Raw genomic sequence first — 24,022 nt, 5'->3', positions numbered from 1 at the left:
CAAACTTTAAGGTGTGAATAATAATGATACAGTAAACCTCAAACTCTGTTAATAAAACAAATTAATTAATTACTAGTTAATTAATTAATTAATTCATTTATTCATTCATTCATTCTTTTATTCATTCATTCTCTTTTCGGTTTAGTCCCTTTATTAATGTGGGGTCGCCACAGCAGAATGAACCAGCGACCTTCTCGCTGTGGGGTGAACGTGCTACCCACTGCGCCACCGCTTCACCAGAAAACAAATTATGTTAATCAAATCTAAACTTTGAATTAAAGAAACCAACCAACATAATTCAAATACATATTGCAACATTACAAATTTTGAAGTTGGATGACTACATTACTCCTATGCTAAAAAAATATTTCAGATGGGCTGCTAGTGGCTGGGATGCACAAGAAAAGTAACCAAAAAGTCACTCTTTCAGTCAAAAAGCCTTACTTCCTTTTTTATTGCTAGTCGCTTTCATATGCAAGTTGTGCAAATCACGCACTTCCATTGGAAATGACAAACTTACATCCTAAACTTATTGGCATTGCTTTGAAGGCGCACGCTCAACAACCACATTTTAATAAAACTATAGCGTTTCATACTCAAACTTCATACTGAACCTTATTTTAGCGATATTGACAATGGTGTTCAGTCAATAAATACCTATACCAGTTTTATCGCCCAGCCCTATAGTGGTTTAGATTTAACGCTAGCGACACAGATTTGTTTAATAGACAATATCCGAACTAACGCAACAGGCTACTACACAACAGACACAGTTACTTTTATCAGTTTAATAGGCAAAGACTGACAGTAAGATCAAAAGTAGATGGTAGAATTTCAAAACAAAGCAGAGATACAATCGCAAACCACTGCAGTGAGACAGTTTCCCATACTGTGATGTGCTTGTAAAAATATTATAGTTAAGTATGGTATGTTTAGTAAGTTATGTTTAGGCCTCTTACGGTCAATATGCAGCCTGTCCAGAAGTTCTAATGACTCTTTTGCACGAAACTGAATCCCATTCAAAAGGACATCCCCAGTCTCTAGCTATCTCCCACAGAAGGAAAGAGGTCTACCAGGCCCTGAGGGTGACATACAATAGCACTGGACAGAAGTGCTCCTGCTGCTCCCTACCCCACAATGCACTGCTTTATCACAGCATGTTCAATGCGATTTCAACTGTACTGTCTGTCAGCGTGACTGACTCCTGGCAAATTGGTCGGTGCCTGTCGAAGTTGGGCACCAATACCTGTGGAGATGCGCTTTAGCACCTCCTGGTGACCTTTGCCATTACTTTCCTTTTTAATTAGAGTCAAGGAACAGCATGTCCTTCCTTTCAGTTTGAACTCCTGTTGAAGTTTGAAATGGTTGACTGACAGAGCCTGATGCTGGTGTGGATTTGGAGATGAGTTGTGTGTGAGAATGTCTGTGGTAAGAAGCACAGGCTAAATGAGGAGTCGCTGCTCTCTTTCCCGTGAACTCTTTAATATTTGATTTTTTTTCCAGGTTTCTCTAAACGGAGGAGCTGCTTTGTTACATGCCTACAGAGACTTGTGTCAGACAGGATTAGAGGAATAATTTATACTTGTTTTTTTTGCTTCACTTCATCACTCTTTCTTCTCGTACCTCCCTCTAACTATGCTCCCCAGTGTAGGAGGAGGAAGGTCACCTCATTTAAAGTGGATTTGGCCTCACAGCAGTTGGGGATGGAGGGAAAGAGTGATAATCTTCCTCTCTGTCACACTCAATCGCTGCTGCTCTGCACCAAAACTCCCTTGCAAGAGCAAATGACAGGCCTTAAAAAGTGACATGTTTGTGTCTTGTGAAAAGAAAGTCCTGATGAGCTCATAGACTCACATGAGGATGTTGTACAGCTATTTTCTCATCATTCTCTAAAAACAAGAAAAAAAAAAAACTTTGTCTTTGGGTATCGTAAAAGATGTATGCAAAATGATATTATGCTGGTACATTTTTACAGCAGTCGAATCAAAATGTCTATACTGAATCATGATATTTAACAGAACACTGAATAATTGTCTAACAGTGACTGTTTACATGGACAGCAGTAATCAAATGATTTGCCTTAATCTGAATAAGACAAAAATATGATTAAGGTGTTTACATGAGTTGCATTTTAATTGTTCCTTTCATGATCCCGTTTTACGTGTTATAGCACATAATTCCATTTACATCATTGCGTCACTCTGCTATCCACATTTTCTCGTGAGTTTCATGTCATTTTTAAGTGTTTCGTTTTTAATTTGTCAACTTTAACTGAAATTTTTTACTTTCATTCAGGAACATTTCATGCATGCCCCCAGTGACAAACAAGATATTGTATGAAGTGCTGGAAGAGTGTTGTTTTAATGGAATTTAATAACGCAAGCTGTATGGGGGAAAAAAATCCACATTTCATGATGCAGGTGTCTGTGGTCCTTCATTGACTTGGTAAGTGCAGAGAATAGTTTCAAACAGCTGTATGTGTATAGACTATCCTGTCACCAAATGCAGTGAAAACCCTACACGGCGGTAATAGTTTGATTAGGTTGTTTACATGTCTGTACTGAACTTTAATAATGTCACTAAAATCGGCATACTCCACATGCCTTAATTTGATTTCTGTTTTTTCACTTATGACCTTAGTCATATTCAATTAATCAAAAAGAGATAGGTAGACTCGTAGTCAGAGTATTATCATAATCATATTAAAATATGATGGAATTTTTGGTGTCCATGTAAATGTAGTCATTGAATCCTTTTCATTTTCTTCTTATTTTTTTCTTCTTTTTCTTCTTCTCCTACACTGTAAAAAAATCCATTTATTACCAGTGTCCAGATTTTGTGATTTAAAGGCATTTTCTGTTTATGTACGGTTGTAAATTGCATTATGGGAGTTGTATTTCTGCTCTGCCCACTGCGATATATATTGCAATAAGAATACAGTTTCACTATGAGTGGAATAAATTGGTGTAATGAATCTATAATTTTAGATGTATTGAGATTCTGTAGGGGAGGGCACTTGAGCACAATAAGTCTTGTATAATAAGCATAATATTTATATTATTGAGCACAATATTTGTATAATAAACAATCTACAAGCATAGATAAATTCATTATAGAAAAATATGCTAATTAAATAATCAGCATTTTATTGTTTTCTGAAGAGTCCAAATGTAATTAGGTGACTAATCAAACGTAAAGTAATACTGCCTAGTCTTAGTTATATAAATAATTCTATAAAATTAATTGTTATCATTTTTTTTTCAAAGTAACAAACGGTACATTTTCTTATCCCTGAATGCTTTTAAGAATCTCAAACAGTCACAAGGATCAAAAAACATATGCAAAATGATAAATTATAACCCAAACTCAACATTGCATATGCTTGCAAGTGAACTATTGCAAATGATCACTGAAACAATATGCTGAAATGATATATTGTGCAGCATTAACACCAACCCAGACAATATATCACTTTAAACAAAAATAAATGTCAATAAAAGTCACTTTTTCAAACTTTTCAACATCCACAAGAGCTTTTAAAAGACAAATTACGGTCCCATAATGCATCTCTTTTTGAATTTATTTTTGATTTTATTTTTTATAGGTTTAAAAAAAACGTTAAAAATAGATTGCAGTAACTTAGAACATTAAACAAAAATAACGATGTTGTTGCAATCTGCAAAAAAAAATAAAAAAATTTAAACTTAAAAATTCAAAATAAAATAAAAATAGACCAGAGTGGAAATTATATAAGGTTATACATTTTTAGTCATTTTTTAACTTTTAAAAGTATGTTTGTTTTCATAACAAAATATATGACTCATGGTTAATTTAAAAAATCCCATAATGCAACTCAAAATGCTAATTTAGTGAACAAAAAACATCAATCACTAGATACGGAAAACTGTCAATTTACAGATAGTTTTCACAGTCTATCTTGTGTTTTAGGTTTCTATTTTCTTGGTGTGTCCTAATCGTTACAATTGTATGTGTCTATAGTTACCCTCGTTAGTCTCTTTAGCAGCTAATTAAGCACACCTGCTCCTTGCATTGCCCCTTGTTAGTCTTGAGTATTTATATCTTAGCTTCTTTTAATTTGTTTTTAACCTTGGTCTTGTTCTGGATGTAACAGTGCAAGTGGCAAGTTGTCCTTTTTATTTCTGCATAGGTTTACTTTTATTGTCTTTGTTTAAATGCCCACTGCGCTTGGATCTTACACTAACTTGTACCTGGAACAGCCATGTTACAGAATTAAAGCTTCAGAAATAAAATGTGAGTAGTGCCAGATGATAGTTCTCTATCTTGTTTGAAACCACAGTACCAGTTAATTAAAGTCTACTCTCAAGCCAACCAACAGGGTAAAGTTAACAAAATCAAACATGTTAAAATAGATCACATTTGAGCGCCTTGTGTTACAAGTGCAATAATAAAACTCATCTACAGAGCAACTTAAAATAAAAAGACATGCATTTGCAGCTCAAATATTTGGTTACCAATCATGCACAGTTGATTTTTTTTTTTTTGATGTCTTTTATAAAGGATTTTCCAAAAAAAAAAAAAAAAACACTCAAATTAAACCTTTATTTATAATATCATCTGAAAATCAAATCATGATTTGTGTGAAAAATAATCTTTTTAGTGGTGTTTATTAGTTGAGAGGTATTTTGATTTAATACTCAAAGCATATTTTACTCTCCATATATTAACAGTCTAGCTTTCCCCCTAATTGAAATCAATATAATCTGATTGCTATAAGATTTAAGTCACTATAGTCTGTAAAAAAATGGTGGACATTCATAGAAATTTTTCAGGATGGAGGGAGTGGGTAAATCTAAGAAACCTTGTCATGGATGGTCTATCACTTCAGCTAAAAACATTTTTCATTCAAACACAAAAAGACCACATAGTAATCAGTAGCCATACTTAAGACCTGCCATCTGACAAGACTGACAGACATTCCCGGAGAAATAAATGGGATGACAGAGCAGATACTTTGAAGAGACACGCAAAAGACAGAGGGATGATTTTCAGCTTTGCATCCATTAAGCAGTCAGTCATGTGGACCACAGAATGGCAAAGACATGGCGTGAAATCTGCAAGATAGCTTAGCTACCATCTGTGTCTCTGGGATGCCTCCATTTTGGCTCCCTCTCTCTCATGTCAGACAATTTTCAGATATACATGTTTTCTTGAAGGCGTAATACACCCAAAAATCACAAATTCTGTTATCGCTGTGTCAAGTTAACTGAAAACCAGAGCTAGAATCTGTGGATGCTAACAATTCAATTCGTCATACTGTACATGCACTGAAGTGCCTACCTTGCAGGACTATGAATCTTGGCAACAGTGAAATATCACTGTGCAAAAAATAGCTTACAGGTGCAAAAGTTGACGTAATGTGTTTGACACAATGTGAGTTATTTTGACTGTGTATCACTGGGCAGAACCTATCTCAAACAAACTTACTCAGTTTGATTATAATTTATCTAAACGAGTTTCTTTAAAACACACTGTGTGCTTCTGGTATGTAAGCCATTCATGAGTGTGTAAAAGCTTGATTTCTTTTGTTCTGACAAAAAGAAAGAAAAGAAAGCTGAGGCAAATTGCATGGTATAAAGATTTGGATAAGGATCAAGCATTTCTATTATATTAATTTATATTCTTTTTTTTAGATATACACAATGAATTAGTTTGTATTGTTGGTTGATTTGTAAAAGTAACACATTTCACGATTACCTTAATATTCATTTAATGATACAATCCAAAAGAAAAATGTAAACCTTTCCTTGTTTGGGAGCAGACTGTGTTCCTGTTTGATGAAAAAAGGGGTGTGTTAAATAAAAATATACGCTGTAATTAAAATCTTCATTGACATCCTTACACATGAGCATATTTCATAATTATCAAATTATAATTATAGTCATAATTAATCAGAGGACAAATATAGTTTGAAAATGCCTCAGGGTCCCATTCTTGCTTATTTTCTCCACATTCTTATTAAAAGTATGGGGGTGAGAAGAGGTGGGATCATCTTTTAATTCTCTTTCAGTTCCTGAAACCATTATTACACTTATTGGTATGTATTGTTGAGACTATTGCGTTGTTTGTCTGGTTTTTCTGTCAAATTTTTTCAAACAATTGGTTTTTAGCTGCTAATTTTTTTAGTTGCAATTCAGGTTATGAACCAATTTATTTTGTTTAATTGTCTTTCTAAAAGATTTTTGACCAAGCTTTGATTTTATATATATATTTTTAAACCATTTGTGTAAGAGTCCTTTAGTGGATAGGAATTCAATTGGAGCACACAGATACTGTAAATGATATTTAATTAATACAATGGATATTGGTGCATTTATACTAGCCATAGATTTAATAGAGATGTAGTTTCTACACCAAAGCACATGAAAAACTATTTTTTTAAAGAATCACCTTAGGTGAGCATAACTTTTTTTTAGGACTTTATGCAAAATGCACTTACTTTCATTAGGTGTATTTCCAGTATGGGGTTATGATTAGTCGGTTGTGTGAGCAGATTTACTGTCACCTCACTTACATGTATATTATATAATTTGTCAGTATGTTTAGTTTTAGACAAAAAAAAAAAAAAAAAAGCGGTCATCTCAATCTGTAGTGTCATCTACATATAATATCATCTACATATTACCAGCCTGATCTTACAAGGAAACGTAACTGTTTTACAAGGGTATTAGAAAAATATAACATTGCGATATTTTGTTTTGCTGAAATATGTGTTGCGATATGACTGTCATTTCATCAGATGACTTGAATAGATCTATTAGGAAAGATTTCATTCATTTTGATCAACTTGGGTGATCAGGTCTTTTTCTATGCCTTACATCTGCATAAAATCAAATAAATTAAGCATCTATAAATATGACAGAGGAAAAATAAAGGTTAAATAAACATTGCGTTCTGGTTATACAGAATTCTAAAATAACAGAATTCAAATATAAAAATTGAATAAACAAACGCACATACATAATTCCACAGATTTCCGCAGATTTTTATCCCATCATTGATTCTGTTTATTTACTTGAGTAAATGTGTGTAAATCTATATTTATTCCGTTTAAATTAATGTCAATATAATTATTGACTAATATGAAAATATTCATATGATTTATTTACATTACAGTTTGACTTGCTTTGTTTACCAATTAATTGGATATAATTGTATTTGAATTGTAAACATTAAATAAAAGTTAAAAACATATTGTTATTTCATATATTAAGGTTTTAGTTAAGATACTCCTAAAATTATTCTGCATAAATCTGCAGATTTTTTTCACAAAATTCTCTGCAGAAATAGCAAAAAATGCCCGCAGATTCTGTCAGTCCGTACAGATTAGTCATATTCATGTTGTAGAATTGCTCTTTCCTACAATTTAGACAAACCATACATGAGCACAGATGTTCCGTCTCTGCTAACTTTCTGCTGTTACAAGTAATATCCCACAAATAGCCTAATTAACCCAAAATGAAAGTTTTCTACCCGACTTTGTAGATTCCTTCAGTTGTTTTTCTTGTTTTCTTGTACCTTTGAACTCTGCCTCAACATAATTGGTGGCTTGTGGAAGATTTGAACCTGTGACCTCTTGCACAACATAAAGGAATCGACTAACACCAGCAACACGTCTAGATGTTGTAAAGTAAGCTTTGTAACAAATGGAACACGGCAACTGCACAAAGGTTATAAACAAAATCAAGACAGAAAAAGTTTTTTTTTCCCCTTGATTTATAGGTCACAAGATCAAAACTCACATTTCTTTTGTGATTGATTCTTGCGCTGCAGATGGATATAAAAAACAATGACTTGAAAACATATAATTATGTATAATTAAGATTGAACAATAGATATGGTTTGAAAGAAAGACAACCATTTCAGTATATTGCTGAAGAGCAAGGCCATGCGTTCTACCAGACCAATTCAAACGAGGTCATCCTTGTATGAGGCACCCCATCTTATAATATAAAAGACATTTATATGGTTTGTTGTATCAACACCCAATCTATACATTGAGAAAAAATGTGATAAAGGTGCCATAGAATAAATAAAAAAACTGCATTAACCTTGGTATAGCTAAATTCAGTAGCTGGTAGTGACAAATACCCTTGTTCTAATGTAAATCATATTAGCGTAAAATCCTTGTGAAAAATAGGCACAAGCACAAACAAAACACCAATTTTAACGCGACTTGCTGTATCATTAATTGTCTCACTGCCAACAGCTTTTGATTGACCATATATATTGAAAACAGGACAGGTCTATTTAACTGTATTTTTGTTAGTTTGAAGTGTACATTGTGTCATTTTCTGTCTATGTTTGCAAGGTGGTAATAGATGTGTATGTTTGTAATTAGACAACAAACATCAGTACAATAAGTTGAATAAGTGTTTAATGCATATTTATGCATCATGTCATATCACTTAGCTCTTACTACAATTTTTGTTGAGTGAAAGAACAGCAATACACTTCATAAACTGCATCTTTTTGTGCAGACTTTTAATATTGACTCCTGTATGTGTTTTCATACACATTAAACTCACAACTCTTAATATTGTACAATTTTGCCAGTCCTTTTTATTTGGTATGATTATGATTTAGCTACTCACACCTAACGGGAACCTGAAACAAGTTCTGAAATGTTTCTCGGAATTAAGGATGGGGATGTTTCTCGGGAATTCTTGATGATTTGCACTTACCTGAGCCATATAATTTATGTGTAGATATCAGAGAACAATTTATAAAATGTGTCAATATGTTCTATGGAACCTGTACTGTAGATAATTTCACACAAAAATCTTACAGAAATCTTAATCATTTCATCAAATTCATAGATTTTTTTTTAAACTCTTGAAGTGTTTTCTATGTATGTGATGTCTGAGGCTGAGATCTCTTGATTACCATTGTAAGACCAGGGTCCTGAAGCAAAAGCACTTTAGAAGCACTTAAATGACATGTAACTACTCTTAAAAAGCCATAAGTCATAAGTTTGTTCGATGGCTAGAATTTTACTTTTCAGTCAAAGGAACTGTTAGCCAGAGATTATTAATCTAAAAATCTTCCATCATCTTTCTTTTTCTCTCTCTCTATTTCTCTTCAGGTTGCAGTGCAGGTTCAAGAACTACTGAGGCTTTGGCATCAAGTGATTGGGGCATTGCTATAGACATTTCCTGCTGTGGTTCCGGGGAATGGAAAAGCAATTCCACGCTCGGGCCGCACTGAATCCGTCTCTGTCAGTTCCGCTGCCGGTTGCTCTGAAATCAGTCATGGCCACGTGTCTCTCTAGCTTCTGATCAGGCCGGCACAGAGAGACACAAGTGGGAACAAAACATTTTCATAGGTATGTTCTCTGTTTGCTTCTTCCTGCTTGAGATCTCTGAGGCCCGTTGCACTTGTATCCTTTATATGAACACATTTCTTTGCACTAGGATTTTACCTGTGAGGGAATGTTTCTGTTTGTCAGTAAACAAAGGGATTTGAGTCGAGGCCCATTCGAGCTCATTCCTTACTAATAAAAGGTTGTAAGAAAGAATTTTGCTATATATTTCAAAAAGATTTCTCTGTGGTCCTTTGAATGCTTTTAATGATCGCAGTTCTAAGGATTTAGCTGCAGAATTATTGTCCAGAAGTGATTCATCGCTGTGTTATGATAAATGAATCATCAGCATGTTCATAAAGGAATATTGTTCTAGAAACTTCTATTTTGATGCATATTTTGAAGGATGGAGCAATTTTAAGAAGGCTAAATCGTTGTTTGCTCACATGGTTTCTGCAGATGTTTTCCTTAATCCTTCCATGATTAAATGTCTTAAAAGGAGCAGTAAATATTACATTTAGATACATGGGATTAAATGTTCCATGGATGCATATTTCTATAGTAGTTTTGTTTTCCAGTATAAATATATGGAAACATTTTTAAATCAAGATAGTTGAGATGCATAAGGAAAACATTAGATTGTGTGATGTGAGGAATTAAGTTAAGGAATCATTTTATTTATTTAATTGATTATGCATGAAATAGGGTTGGTTGAAATCAAATTCTCGATTTATTGAACATTTTAACTTGATTTCAATTAATAAACGATTATTTTATTTATTTATTAGATTTTTTGTCCTCATTGTACACTCACAGGTTTTGTACAGTAAACATGCTCACATATTATAATTGAGAGATATTTGAATTAAGGGTACATTACGTTATTTTTAAATAATTGAAGTAAACACAGTCTACTCTCTGCCTAACTATATTATCTATGTAACATTGAACAAATGAAATTTAAACACAGATTGCCTAAAATCAACAGTCACTTTTTTCCTATATAAAAAAAAAATAAATAACTTGCACTTTTGGAAACAAAATAATTGTTTTTCATACTAAAAGTAGAAAATAAGCATTATCTCTTCTTAAGAAAATAACTCTTGTACATCCTGTAAATATTATTTCGAACATTGCATTTCTTGTATCTTCTGTAAACAAATATTTTTATGTAAAAAATAATTTAAATGTAATGGTGCTAAAATCTCTGGCGAGGCATCCAATCATTGATAATGTAGTGCAAAGTAATGTTTAAGAATGGGTCCATCATCTTACTTGACCAGAAATCAGAAGTGGCTGCAAAATTCGGTGCAGAAGTAAAAATGAAAGATTAACATAGCAGGGTTATGTAACTCCACATGCGGGAGAGAAAGCAGTCGGAAAATTGACCTGTAAAAAATTTGATCAATTATAGGTTGAATGTCAATTTAAATTACTTTTCGATTAATTGCCCAGTCCTAGCACAAAACATTTGCAAATGTCTGTAAATAATATATGAAAATGAATTTTCCCTTTATTAAGCTGACTTGTCTGAGCACATTGTCAGATATGTGTTGTTTTAAATTTAATTGAATTTAATTACTCACTTAATTAGGATAAGGCTATAGGGTACACTTCTTTTAGTTTCTTTTCTAAATTGGGTTAAAGTAATAGAGATACAAAGTTGTATTGTCAAACTTTGAAGAGTTGCTACCTCATTTATTGCTCCATAAAATTGTACATATAAAGAACATATTGATGCATTGTGTTCCCTTCAAATTGTTCATTAACATTTCTTTATTTGGTCTTAAAAGACATTTAAAAGTCTTTCTTGGCTTTATTAAAACTGCAGAAGCCCTGTTTATGGGGCATTCTACCAGAAACGTACATTTTCACAAAAAATGTGACAGAGCCTGACCTTTAAGCTTGTCTTCCTCAAAAATAAATCTAACAAAAACAAGCATAAAATCATACAGTTCAATTACAGATCGCAGTCAGCTTCTCCATCAAATGATGTCACTTTCTTTGAGTCAAAACCTTAAATTATGCACACATTTTAGGTTATATTTAATGCAGATGTGGCAGGACTGAATGAAACATGGGGACAATTGTAAATTTATTTGTATTGTATATTTGTAGTATTTATTTGTAGAATTTACTTTTAATTTCATGTTTTTAATCAATTGATGTTAATGATAACAACTTAAACTTTCTGAATATTTCTGAAGTTTTTTTTTTAAATAACAGTTTTTAGCATAAAACTATCAAAGTTGTAGGTTCAATTGGGCTGTTGACAAGGACAATGACAGGGTTTGTACATTTGTAAAGTGTTTTTAATAATGAACAAAAATTTGAGAACCAAATGAATTACATATTCCTTTACAGAACAAATCACAGATATCAACCATCAGTCCATTTTAGAAATTTTTCGGATGAAATACTTTTTATTCACTGTATTTGTGTTTTATTTAAGAGACAGATAATGTACGTTTCTGGTAGAATGTCCTTTATGTAATCATGCAATCTGGTCATTTTTTAGAAAATGATGCATAATGAAATATCCCATATGATTCACAGATGATTTTACATGTTTATTAAAACAAAGAGCAGTATCTTTGTTTAAAGACCACACTAATTTAATTTCACTGAAGCCCTTCTGTGCTTTGCATCATCTAAATACAAGATAATATCAGATGTTTTCAAATGCTTTGCTATAATCCCACAAAGTGATGGTAGAAAGTGATACAAGCAACATTTTTGGTGGTTTGGGATAAGTTGTGAGTGTCCTGAAATGTTTCTCTATAAACTTTGTTACAGATGTTTGTAAGTCCATTAATCCTAGTTTCTGTCAAATATCATAATTCACACTCATCTTCGATGTCTGTAGCTCTGTGCGTACATAAAATAATTACAGAATATTTTATAGCTTATTCAAGTAGAGATTTACACAACCTCTAAACAAACTGCATCAGACACAAAGGACTACCTACATATTTTATATCTGTACTCTGACTTGCTTAATTACTTGAGTCTCTTCTGATAAATTACAGCCATCAGGAAATATTTTAATATGTCAAAGTAGTCTGAAGATCCTTGTAGATATTATGTTGTCAAAGTGGTCATCTGTAACTGATGATATATTGTTTTTAAACATCTCGATAGGGACAGTTTGTGGTATTTTAGATTTGGGAAATTCACAAAATGTCTCATAGTTACAGGCTAATGCTTGAACATGTTTGTTGTGTTTTGAGTTGCCTACTAATTCTTGTTCATCATTATAATCCAGTTGATTACACAACTTGTTCGCTGTTATATTGTATTACTGTGTATTACTGTGTAGAGTAAGGACAGAATATTATTCAGAGTAATTATGTGGAAACCAGTGGACAGAGGTCAGTGAATTAGATTTGTCTGCATGCCTTTCGTTTAGTATGTAAGAAACTTCTTTTGTAATCAAGCAGTAGACATGCTTATCCTGACCCCACAGATAAATCTGCTCATGTCAAATATACGTTCTTTTATAAAACCTTATGTGCACACAGGCTGATGGGTCACCTAAGCTGCTCCTGTACTTCATTATCTACATGGGGAAGGAGATTGTTTGCTGTTGCATTGGTAGCCAATGAGCTTGCTTCTCAGCATTTTAATGCTCAATGTTGTTTTACGCTACCATGTGTAGTATGTTTTCAAAGACTCCCCTCCGCCCCAGCTACACTTTAGATCTTTTATGGGGGTTACATGTACTGTGTTTGCAGTAGCAGTGTGTTACAGTATATTCTCAGATGGCATGACTTGATATTCTGGCAGTAGAAAGCCTTGGCACTTGCTCTGCCATGGCAATCAAAGCAGCAGCGTAGCAGATCTATTCCGCCAAGACCAAATCAGCATTGTCATATGGCATTGCCAATCAACATTGCCATATCCCTTACCATACTAAATGTATCCAAGAGTTGTCATGACAAAATTATGTTTATGAATACATACATGCCAGACACAGACACAGCAGTTGCCATTTTGTGCATAATCATTGTTTTTCAGTGACCATAATTTTTATAAAAATATCACCTTGTGATTTTTTTGCTCAGTCTGCTCAGCTGTAAAGTCAATCATAAAAGTGTAATTTTAAAGTCCTGTTTTTATCTCTTGTCTGACTCAATAGTAGTATTGAAGCAAACAGTCATGGACAAGAACACGAGGTGAATTCATCCAAATTATTATAACAAATATACAGAAGAAAGAGATTCATATCGTCAGCTAATAATGAAAGTCCTCGCTGGTTGCCTCAGACGGTTGGCTTTACAATTATAAATGCCCTTTAAAGGAAAATAGATCAATTTTAATCCACACTTCAAAAGCAGGGATTCTCTTGAAGATAATTGGATGAATCCAGGAGGTAAAAGATCTTTGCTCATTCTTTGCCTGAATTAAGTCTGGATCATAGATGTAAGTGCAAAGATGACAATTTTTTAAAACATTTGCTTTAAAGCAAATTGTTATCTTTAAGTTAAAAACGAAACTAGTCCATATGTAATAACTATAATGTAGAATACAGAAATGAGACTTAAGTAATTATTAATTATGATTAACCTAAAACAAAAATTTGGGCAGATTTAACTATAAACAGAATAAATATTAATGCATTAACATATACTCACTGGCCAATTTATTAGGTGAAACTTTCTATTACCAGGTTGGCCCCTCATTTGCCTTCAGAACTGCCTTAATGCTTCGTGGCATAGATGGAACAAGGCAAAACATGCTTTTGTTTTGTTGATACCAAATGCTGACCCTACCATCCTAATTTCTTAGCTGACAGGAGTGGCACCCAGTGTGGTCTTCTGCTGCTTTAGCCCATACGCCTCAAGGTTGATGTTTTGTGCGTTCAGAGATGCTCTTCATACAGCGATTGTAACGAGTGGTTATTTGAGTTACTGTTGCCTTTCCAACATCTCGAACCAGTCTGGCCATTCTCCTCTGACATCAACAAGGCATTTGCACCCACAGAACTGCCCCTCACTGGGTATTTTCTGTTTTTCTCACCATTCTCTGTAAACCCTGGAGATGGTTGTGCGTGAAAATCCCAGTACATCAGCAGTTTCTGAAATACTCAGTCCAGCCCGTCTGGCACCAACAATCATGCCACGTTAAAAGTCACTTACAAGTCACTTGATGCTCAGTTTGAACTGCAGCAGATCGTCTTGACCATGTTTACATGCCTAAATGCATTGAGTTGCTAGCATGTGATTGGCTGATTAGAAATTTGTGTTAACAAGCAGTTGGACAGGAGTACCTAATAAAGTGACATGACGGTGAGTGTATTTGTTATTCTGTAAATGTGTGTTTTGTCTGTTTTTGGATTTTAATGGCTCTAACTATCTGCAGCAAAAACTAATTTTCAAAATATGATGATGATGATAATGCTATTATTGGTTTGGCTTCTGATCTTAATAAAACTTTCCTACAGTCATGCTTAGGTTTTTGAGAATATTAAATTCCTTTTTTTAGCTTCTTTGAACATTTTGGTTTTACTTCGAAAATGCCAAGAAACTTGCAATAAGCAGCATGACACATTTGTGGAAAATGTCACCACAGCCAGTATTTTTCATGATTCTGGGATTTGACTGATTACTTCTTTTATTAAGATAAGTTATAATTCAATATCTGCTCTAACCATACATGTACTGTGCTCTTAGACCCTTCCGTCCAGAGTTTCTAATGTAAAGTTTGCACACAATTGGAATATTGCATGAAATGACATTAAATTGCATTATTAAAGGGAATAAAGCAGTTACTTCATGTGAAACCTGCAGAAAGTATCAGTAATAAAATGAAACTTGCTGCAGCTGAGAAAGCCTTAGGTTCTTTTTGTCCTATTAAATAACCGAGATGTACCCCAGAACTAACAGACAATATATGTAATAACACAATATAATGCTCTCTTTCTTTCTCTCTCTCTTTTATTTTTGTTAAGAGGCAGGTATTTAACGTTTTTATATGCACATTTATTTTAAATGTTTTACATTTATGCATATTTTGGCATTTCCTTTTTATTAGTATGCCAATACTCACGTAAAACATGGTGAATGGAAACATAAGCTTGTGGTGATTAACAGATAGCAGTGGGATTTCAAGCTGACTCACATTCTCTTTCTGACACGCCACTTTGTCACTTCTAACATAAACATTCTGTTGAGAAATTCCTCCTCTGTCTTCCGTAACAACCAATAAATCTCACCCCAAAAATGACACTCTTCAGTGCCCCATGAAAGCCATCAATTCACATTGGCATCCCTAAATATACTTTGCTGTTTTTGTTCTGCACCAGTTGAGACAATATGATGCATTTTGCTTCTTCTTTGTTTCTTGAATGCATCATTATGATCGACAGAAGGGCTGCTGTCTAGTGCCAAACATATTTTCCATCAGTTTGCACCATAGTCGGTCTGTCTTCAGATTCCCATCATGCTCTTTGATGCCATTACAGATGGAGAGCATGCCTTGACTAAAACAAGGCCAAAGCTATAAGTATCATTTACAACTATTGCTATACGGCCCTTCACTGTTTACCATAAATATATGCCATTCAATGCTATTGTGCAAGGAATTCTAGGCATTTTCAAGCTCATAACTTGACTTAGGGCCTCTCCAAGGTCTGTAGTTGATGTAATGGCCAATAAAGTATAGCTCTTGACAGACTAAAGTCATATGGTGCAGTGCTGAGGAGAGAGAGAGACAAAAAAAAAAAAAAAAAATAGGATGAGAGATGCGAGAGGGGCTCTTGTGAGCCGAAAGCTGTTTGAGTCTGTCAGTGTAAATGATGTGAACAGCAGCATCCACAAGAGGCTCTTTCTACACACACTGACTGCAAACTACCCTGTACAGATACTCAGCATGGCCGGTGATGGTGAATAAGTGCAGCAAAATTCATCATCACATAACAACAGTGATTAATATTAATGCTAATTATGAATGATGTTGTGAAATAGGGTTTTATTGTGCTTTAATTGATGAGGAAAACAGCAGCAACTTCTACATGCTAACAGTGTCCAATAGCATGCTAAAAGCCTTCTAGTAGCATGTAAAAACATGCTAGCAACTTGGCTATAAACACATTTAAAACTTACTAGTGATGTTATGTCAGGCCAGAAACCTAAATCATTCAAAATTGCTCAAGTCAGTATGAAACATGATTGCAATGTTAACATTTCTAAACATTGTTAAAACGTTATAAACACTAACGTTAAAACATGCTAGCAACTTGCTATAAAACATGCTAACATGTGCTAACATGTAAAACAGTTAACATGTTAACTGCAATATTGTTGATATTTTACAAATATAATCAGCTTCTACTTGCTTGCAGTTTACAAGAGCATAGGCTACTAAATCATGCTAGCAACATGTAAAAACAGGTTAGCAACTTTAAAAACTGTTACATAGCAACTATACTGAACACTAAGTGATAAGTCAGGGCAGAAAAATAAAACATTTGCATTTTGATAAAATGAGTTAACACACTAGCAACATGTACACTATTCTAAATATGTTGACAACATACTAGCAAAATGTTGTATGTGGTAGCAACTTGTGGTAGCCACTTGCTATAAAGCATGCTAAAAGTGTGATATTATGTCAGGTCAGAAACCTAAAACTTTCAAACTTGCTAAAATCAGTTTTAAACATGATAGCAAAATGTTAAAATGTCATAAACATGTTAGCAAACGTTATAAACACATTAAACATTCTAGAAACATGCTAGTAACATGCTAACTGTTTGCTAAAATGTAAACAAATGTAAAAGTTAACATGTTAACTGAAATATTACTGTTGTTTTACAAAATATTATAAGCTTTACTTGCTGAAAGTGTATAATAGAGTATTCTTAATATGTTTGCAACTTACTAGCAAGATGGTAAAATGTGGTAGTAACTTGCTATAAAGAAAATATATATATATATATCTTCACTGTTAACATGCATCTTTTTCATGCGTATGACCTTCAAAACAGCTTGACAGCTTTTTTTGGTCTATTCATGTTCACTTTTCTGTTTTGATGTACTTTATTGTGTGATTCCTTAGAGTAAGTGAAACCATGCTATTTTTTCAAGAGCATTTTTTAAAGGCTTAATTATTTTAAAACGATTTTAGAATTTTAATTTTAGTGGGCTCAGCTCCTTATAAAGTAAAAAAAAAATGATAATAATAAAAAAAAAAAATATATATATATATATATATATATACACACACACACACACACACACACATACAGTATATATATATATACACACACACACACAAACAAGCAGGCTATTTCACATATTTCACAATCTGAATGATAATAGTAAATGACAGGTATTTTTTAATACAAGACAACATTTGATGTTTCTTTTTCTGTGACAGTTAAAATGAGTATATTATCTAAGTGGTTCTGTCACTGTTTAATCCTTTCTGTTCAAGACTGTATGGTATAGTTAATGCCACACAAACTGTAAAGTGTTTAATATTGGTAGTTCATTTGAAATAAAAATAGCTAAATGTTTGTTAAGAGTTACATTTTTTGCTAGAGGAAACAGCTGTGCTGATGAGATGAACGCCGAGAAAACCCGACTGCTCCTCCGTGACTTTGGGATACAGGTGATATCAAAGAACTGCAAATAAGCAAATATTATAACAGTTTATCGATAGACACACACCTCATTCTCTCGCTGTCCACGGCTGTGGTTTGCTGATAAAATGAAAAACAAAAGACGGGGAAGAGCCGAATTCTGCCGCTGTTTTCTTATCAAATTTAAAGGGGAATGAGGCGAAAATTTAGGGTACATTTTATGTTTAGGGGGGCTAAGTAGAAATATAGGGGGGCTACAGCCCCCCTAAAATAAACCCACCAACGTTTGAAGTAGAAATCTTTTGTAACATTACAAATGTTTTTACTATCAGTGCCTTCATGCTGATTAAAGGCATTTATTTCCTATTTATTTGCTACAAGAGCTAAGCCCAACATTTGAATGCTTTATATTTGATTGAACTGCACTTACATGTAAGTTGTTATATTTTCTCCAACCTCAAATGCATTGTATTTGTTGCAAATAATCTCCAATTACAGCAATTTTTATATGGCTGCTATTTACTTCAATGTTTAATTAAATTATTTAACTATTTCACAGAGCTACATGATTAAAGTTATCCAAACTGAAAACATTTAGTATTTAATGAGCGTTTCTGACATGATTTTAACTGGACAAAACTATTTGTATTGTTTTTTTTTTCCATCTGAGAGGCTGTTTGCAAAGCCAGGATTTTGCAATAACGGGGAAGCGGAAATTAACGCATTCATTCAAAGATAATTGCCAGAATCATTCTATTTTATTGGTATGATCAAAATAGCTTAGAAGAAACCATTTGAGTTATGAAGCATAAAGGCATTTATGAAGTTCACTTTAGCATATTGAGTAGAGAAGCTTAATATGTGCAAGGGAACTAGGTCATGTGGCAATGAAATTTTTTAAATGTTTTACCACAGAAAGAACCTAATTCAGTACTCTGTTTTACCCATCTGAATGAGCAGAATTATGCATTTTGATATACTTTGCTAGACTATTGGACTTTTATGAATTTCACATGAATACATAGAAATTCAGAAACAATGGCCAAAGATTTTTCCAAAATATAAATATATATTATTGAAGTTATTCTGGCACATTACCACTGTTTTGTGGTTTACATGCATGAACTGCATGCAAAGTGACAGACAGACAGACAGACAGACAGACAGACAGACAGACAGACAGACAGACAGACAGACAGACAGACAGACAGATAGATAGATAGATAGATAGATAGATAGATAGATAGATAGATAGATAGATAGATAGATAGATAGATAGATAGATAGATAGATGAATTTAATTTGTGCTGAGTTCTTCAAGCAGTAGTGATCTCATTTGCTTTCTGAGATGATCAAAATAGCCACTTATAATAAATTAGTGAATTGTTTATACCCTATGAACTGCCAAAAGTAAATTTGTGCAAAATTAAAATACATAAAATTGATTGATATGATTCAGTTTAAAAGGAAAAAGACTAATTGCTGAGGGCAAGAACTTGCGAACAAAATACTTTAATTCTATCTATCCTAGAGTATGTTTATTAAGCTGTTTTTATATATCAACCTGCCAGACGTGTCTGTCAGCGCATTAATCTTTACCAGAATAGCACTGTAACAAACCATTTCTCAGCTAATTAATAACCATCCTTTATTCTCAATTATGATTGTGTGTCCATCTAGTTTATTAAAATTTAGGCTTTAGGCTGAAGTGGATAAAGGCTTTATGGTATTGAAATAAATCAAGCCCTGATGTGCCAAGTCTTTCAGAGCACAAGAGTTAGTTTTTTTTTTAAGTGTAACTGAACGCTCTCACATCTAGTTTAGCAGGATTACAAATACAAAGTTATGATTTGATCTGTTGTTAAGAAATATGAAAAGTTACCTTGAGAAGAACTGGTGGTTCAATAAGCAAGAGAGGGGATTTCTGCCACTGCTTAGAACGTATAGCATATGGTTATTCAACTGGGTTGGTAATTCAATCGGGTTTGAAGGTTTTACTCAAGAGTATGAAAGAAGTGCATTCAATAGAATATTAATCAGGAGTGTCAGATTATTGCTTGATCACAGAGCTTTTTTTTTGTATGTTACAGTAGGGAGTTAAATGCTACAGGACTGTGAGGCGCAGGGAAGACATTTATTTTTAATCTACTGTAATTATATGATTGCACAATTACATTTCTGCTCCGCTTCGTTTCAGGTGCACCTGCAAATAATTGATAGAGCATGATATTACATTTGCAGCTAATTTGTATTTATAAGTTGTATTGCAGTCATTTCAAAAGCTTTGTTTGTTGTTTATAGTAATTTTTGTAACTTAACAGTACTTAATTACAACTATTATACAACTTTTTACTCAGGACTTTCATGTGTCTTAATATTAAATAGTTGATATCAGAGATTTTTAATGTTAAATAATGATATGTTATGTGAAAATAATTCTCTTTCTTGGACTTTGGATGGACTAGTCATGTGTAACAGAAGACTGGTGTCAATTTCCAGTCAGGGTTTTTAATTAGCATTGCTTTACATTTCATTAACCAATTTCACTGAGTTGGCATCTGTCTTTTTTTAATATATAAATAAAATAAGTAATAAAACAAATGAATATAGTTTTAATTTCTTTCAAAAATGTAATGCTCCTGAAAGAACTTTATATTTTCCAAGCCTGTTTTTAATACATTTTTACATTTGATAGTTTAGTTGGGTTAAAACTTACAGGCAGCACGTTTTAAGCTTTTTTTTTTTTTTTAAATGTGTTTTCATAATTTTTGTGTGATCATATCACTGATTTTACAAATACGTATTTAACATTTGCACAGTTCTAGTAATTTTTAACTAAGTGCCTTCTACAGTGCAGTAAAACTGGTAGTACAAAAAGGGCAAGTGGTGGTGCCTACATATGTACACAGCTGACAAGTTCAATATTATCTCACATACCGCACCTGAAATAAGTACTCTTTGTTCCCTTGTACATATTCACGTCAACAGTTACAATCATGACAAAAAGCTTCAAGTGCCTGGATGACGACAGATTTTATTCATGTATCATTAGCGCTGTAAGTAGCCGGCGTGCTTTACTGCCATTCACCAATTCAAGTGCTACTTTGTGTAGCTGGTGGTAGTGCAGCGGTTGCCTGGAAACAGCCATCACAAGCCTCTATTTGTGGTATTAGTGGTTGAACATTGTGCATTTCATCAGACCAAGATAAACAGACAGTTCAGCAACATCCCAGATGCTCCGAGGCTTCAGGTGCTAGTCTGATGCTCTGAACCCTGGAGCCATGAAGGCTGGGGATGAAATGACAGACTTGATCAGCCTGTAATGTTTCAGTCAGAGTGTTTACTGGCTCAAGGCCGATGTGGACGAAGGAGGGAGAAAGTTAAGCTCTTCTTTGCTTGAGGCTGCCACCATTTTCTTGCGTTTGCTCCGACGGGCCACCGTCGTAAAATGGGGCTGCAATAAAGAAGAGCCCAGGGAGCTTGGTACTATATGGCCAAAGTTAGATGTTATTTATGGCGTTAATACAGACTTCAGCGCTGCTGTTTCTCCCTGTGGAACCGGAGCAGTCCATGGCTCATAATGCTCTAATGACAGTACAGATTAGGTTGTTGGATTGAGACTGACATAGGCTCATAGTCCCTTCGGCAAGGAAATAAGATGCATTTCAGTGTTTCAAAGGAAAGCTGTTTGTGAATTCAACCAATGCTGTTTTTATAGTTTACGCTCAAGTTTTGATTTGTGCATTAAACATTGTGGTGTAAATGTAGATTGGCTACCAAAAAGGTAAAATACACAAAATTAAGGATTGGTATCGCTAAGGTTTTAATGGTATTACTACTTTTATCGATACCACTTATCGGTTCAGTACTTAAACGGTTCTCTTATCGGTACTTTTTGTGTTTTTTTTTTTTTTTTTAAATTAATTTTCCTGTAAAAGACTGTACAATGGTTTGAAAGTAAATGACTTTCAGTTTTTAACCATTCTTCTGGAGAAAAGAAGTCAGGATCTTTCTTGGTTAATTGTGCTCCCTGCAGTTAAAATTACCCTCTTTGAGTTGCAAAATGCAGTTAAATAATCAGATAATGCTCAAGATTTTCCTTAAACACATTCACATAAATGAGTTAACATTGTTTTGGCAGTTAACAATGTAAAAATAGACTGTTTTGTATCATTTCTTAAAAAGCATGGCTTATTATTAGGCTATTTATAGACTATATTTGTAAATACAGTTATGTAAAAGCATTTTTATTGTTTGAGATTTATTAAGGCTACTGTAAAAAAAATAATAATAATTTTTTCAATGTAACTGAATGTGTTTATTAAATTAAAATATTACTTATCTAGACAGACCTTATTGATTGACTGCTAGCATAGTGGTGTGGATGATGTACCTTTAGCTAGGCAGTCGAAAGCTTAACATTTGTCTTTCTGCAGTTAATGCACTTTTAAAAGATGCTTAGCCAAACTTGTTGAGTTTGTTGCAACAGGCATTGACGGTGTCCACTCGAGAAATGCAACCCGTTTGGTTTTCCAGTTCGAGCTGTGTGTGCATACGAGTCTGTGTTGCGAGCTATGCGTGTGCGCTGAGAGCGAGCCTCCACTGAGTGTGCTAAGAACTGTGACATATCTGAGAACTGTAAAGGCTTTTAAACTTGAAACGCTCGCCGGACACATGAGCATTTCTCTAGTGTGCCAACTGTGCAGGCGAATATGAAATATTGCAAGTTAGAGAAGGTTGGTCAGTTTAATTATGCCTTGTAAGTAATGTTTGTTCAGCAATAATTATCCAGTACCGCTAGCAGAATCGTTAACGTCAGAACTTATCGATACTTCAGTCTTTTATAATTTAGCTTCAATACCAATAAAGTAGTTTGAGTACCAATTCCTACACATAATAGATCACACACAGTGTAGAGCTGCATGATTAATCGAAAAAAATTCACAATCTCGCTTCTACCTTCCCACACAGTCTTAATGCAGCATCTCTACAATTCAGCCATTTATATTTTCAAGTACGAGAGAAGCATAAAGGGGGAGGCACAAGTCTTCACATTGTTTTACATATGTTGCTCAGCAATGTGGACACCTCCAAATGGCATTGAAAGAATCATATACTGTATTTGTAACGGTTAAGTCAACTGAAGGCAAGCGCTCTGAACCCAAGTGCAGTTTATTCTTCAAAGTGCAAAACAAACATAACAAAACTAAACACTAATCTCTAAACGAAACATGACATGGCTTGAAACAAAAAACAGGGCATAGCAAAAAACTCTCTCTCTAAAAAAAAAAAAAAAGACCAGACAAAAAGAAACACTAATTTTATTTTAGCTTATTTTAGTGTATTTTATTCCAGACTTAAAATATTATTGAAGAAAACATTATGGAATAACATATTTACAATAAAATAATGCCACAGTATGTTGAATCACTTCAATATTTTTATTTATTATTATAAAAAAGAGACTCAATTTTATTTCATGTATTTATTATTATATGTTTATTTGACATTTTATCACGGATTGTTTACATGAAGCATTGCTTGAAAACACAAACCCATAATAATGTTATATTTTTGGTTAAAGGGCACATAGGTTACCCCTTTTTTCATATTTATTGTAGGTCTTTTGTGTCCCCAGAATGTGTCTGTAAAGTTTCAGCTCAAAACACCAATCATAATATTTATTATAGCTGTTTGAAGTGTCTGTATTATAGCTGGGAAAAGGTTGTTGCTGTTTTTTTGCAGTGGGCCTTTAGGGCGAGTCATCCCCGCCCATCGTTCCCACGTGCCTGTCAGCAACATGCCTCGGCTGCCTCAGAAGGCAGATCTCACGTAACGTTTGTGAGAAATACTACAGTAAGAACTTTATCAATCTGTATTTGATGCATTTTTTGTGGAGTTGCAACAATGAGTTTACGCATACACAGCGCAGACACACACACACACGCACACACACACACATAGCACAGACACGTAGCGCAGACACACACGCACATACATAGCGTAGACACGCAGACACACACACACACACACACACACACACACACACACACACACACATAGCACAGACACGTAGCACAGACACACACACACATACA

The 24,022-nt window shown here is 33.8% G+C and overlaps 1 long non-coding RNA gene across 7 annotated transcripts in view; it reads left to right on the top strand.

Annotated features, from left to right (window-relative positions):
* The first annotated feature begins 4,089 nt into the window (after positions 1 to 4,089).
* The window catches only part of LOC147833395 (uncharacterized), a 387,839-nt gene continuing 367,906 nt past the window's right edge, over positions 4,090 to 24,022 (top strand). For 4 of the 7 annotated variants that reach the window (XR_015511682.1, XR_015511686.1, XR_015511681.1 and 1 more), the window contains exons 1-2: positions 4,105 to 4,272; positions 9,125 to 9,364. This is a non-coding gene — a long non-coding RNA (uncharacterized LOC147833395). Of the gene's footprint in view, positions 4,273 to 9,124; positions 9,365 to 24,022 lie in introns of all 7 variants that reach the window. The other 3 variants (XR_015511683.1, XR_015511687.1, XR_015511685.1) reach the window with 3 other exon arrangements.

This window comes from Danio rerio, chromosome 16 (assembly GCF_052040795.2).
Source record: "Danio rerio strain M-AB ecotype USA chromosome 16, GRCz13ab, whole genome shotgun sequence".
Taxonomy (NCBI): Eukaryota; Metazoa; Chordata; class Actinopteri; order Cypriniformes; family Danionidae; genus Danio; species Danio rerio.
This window is presented reverse-complemented; position numbering and strand designations above follow the sequence as displayed.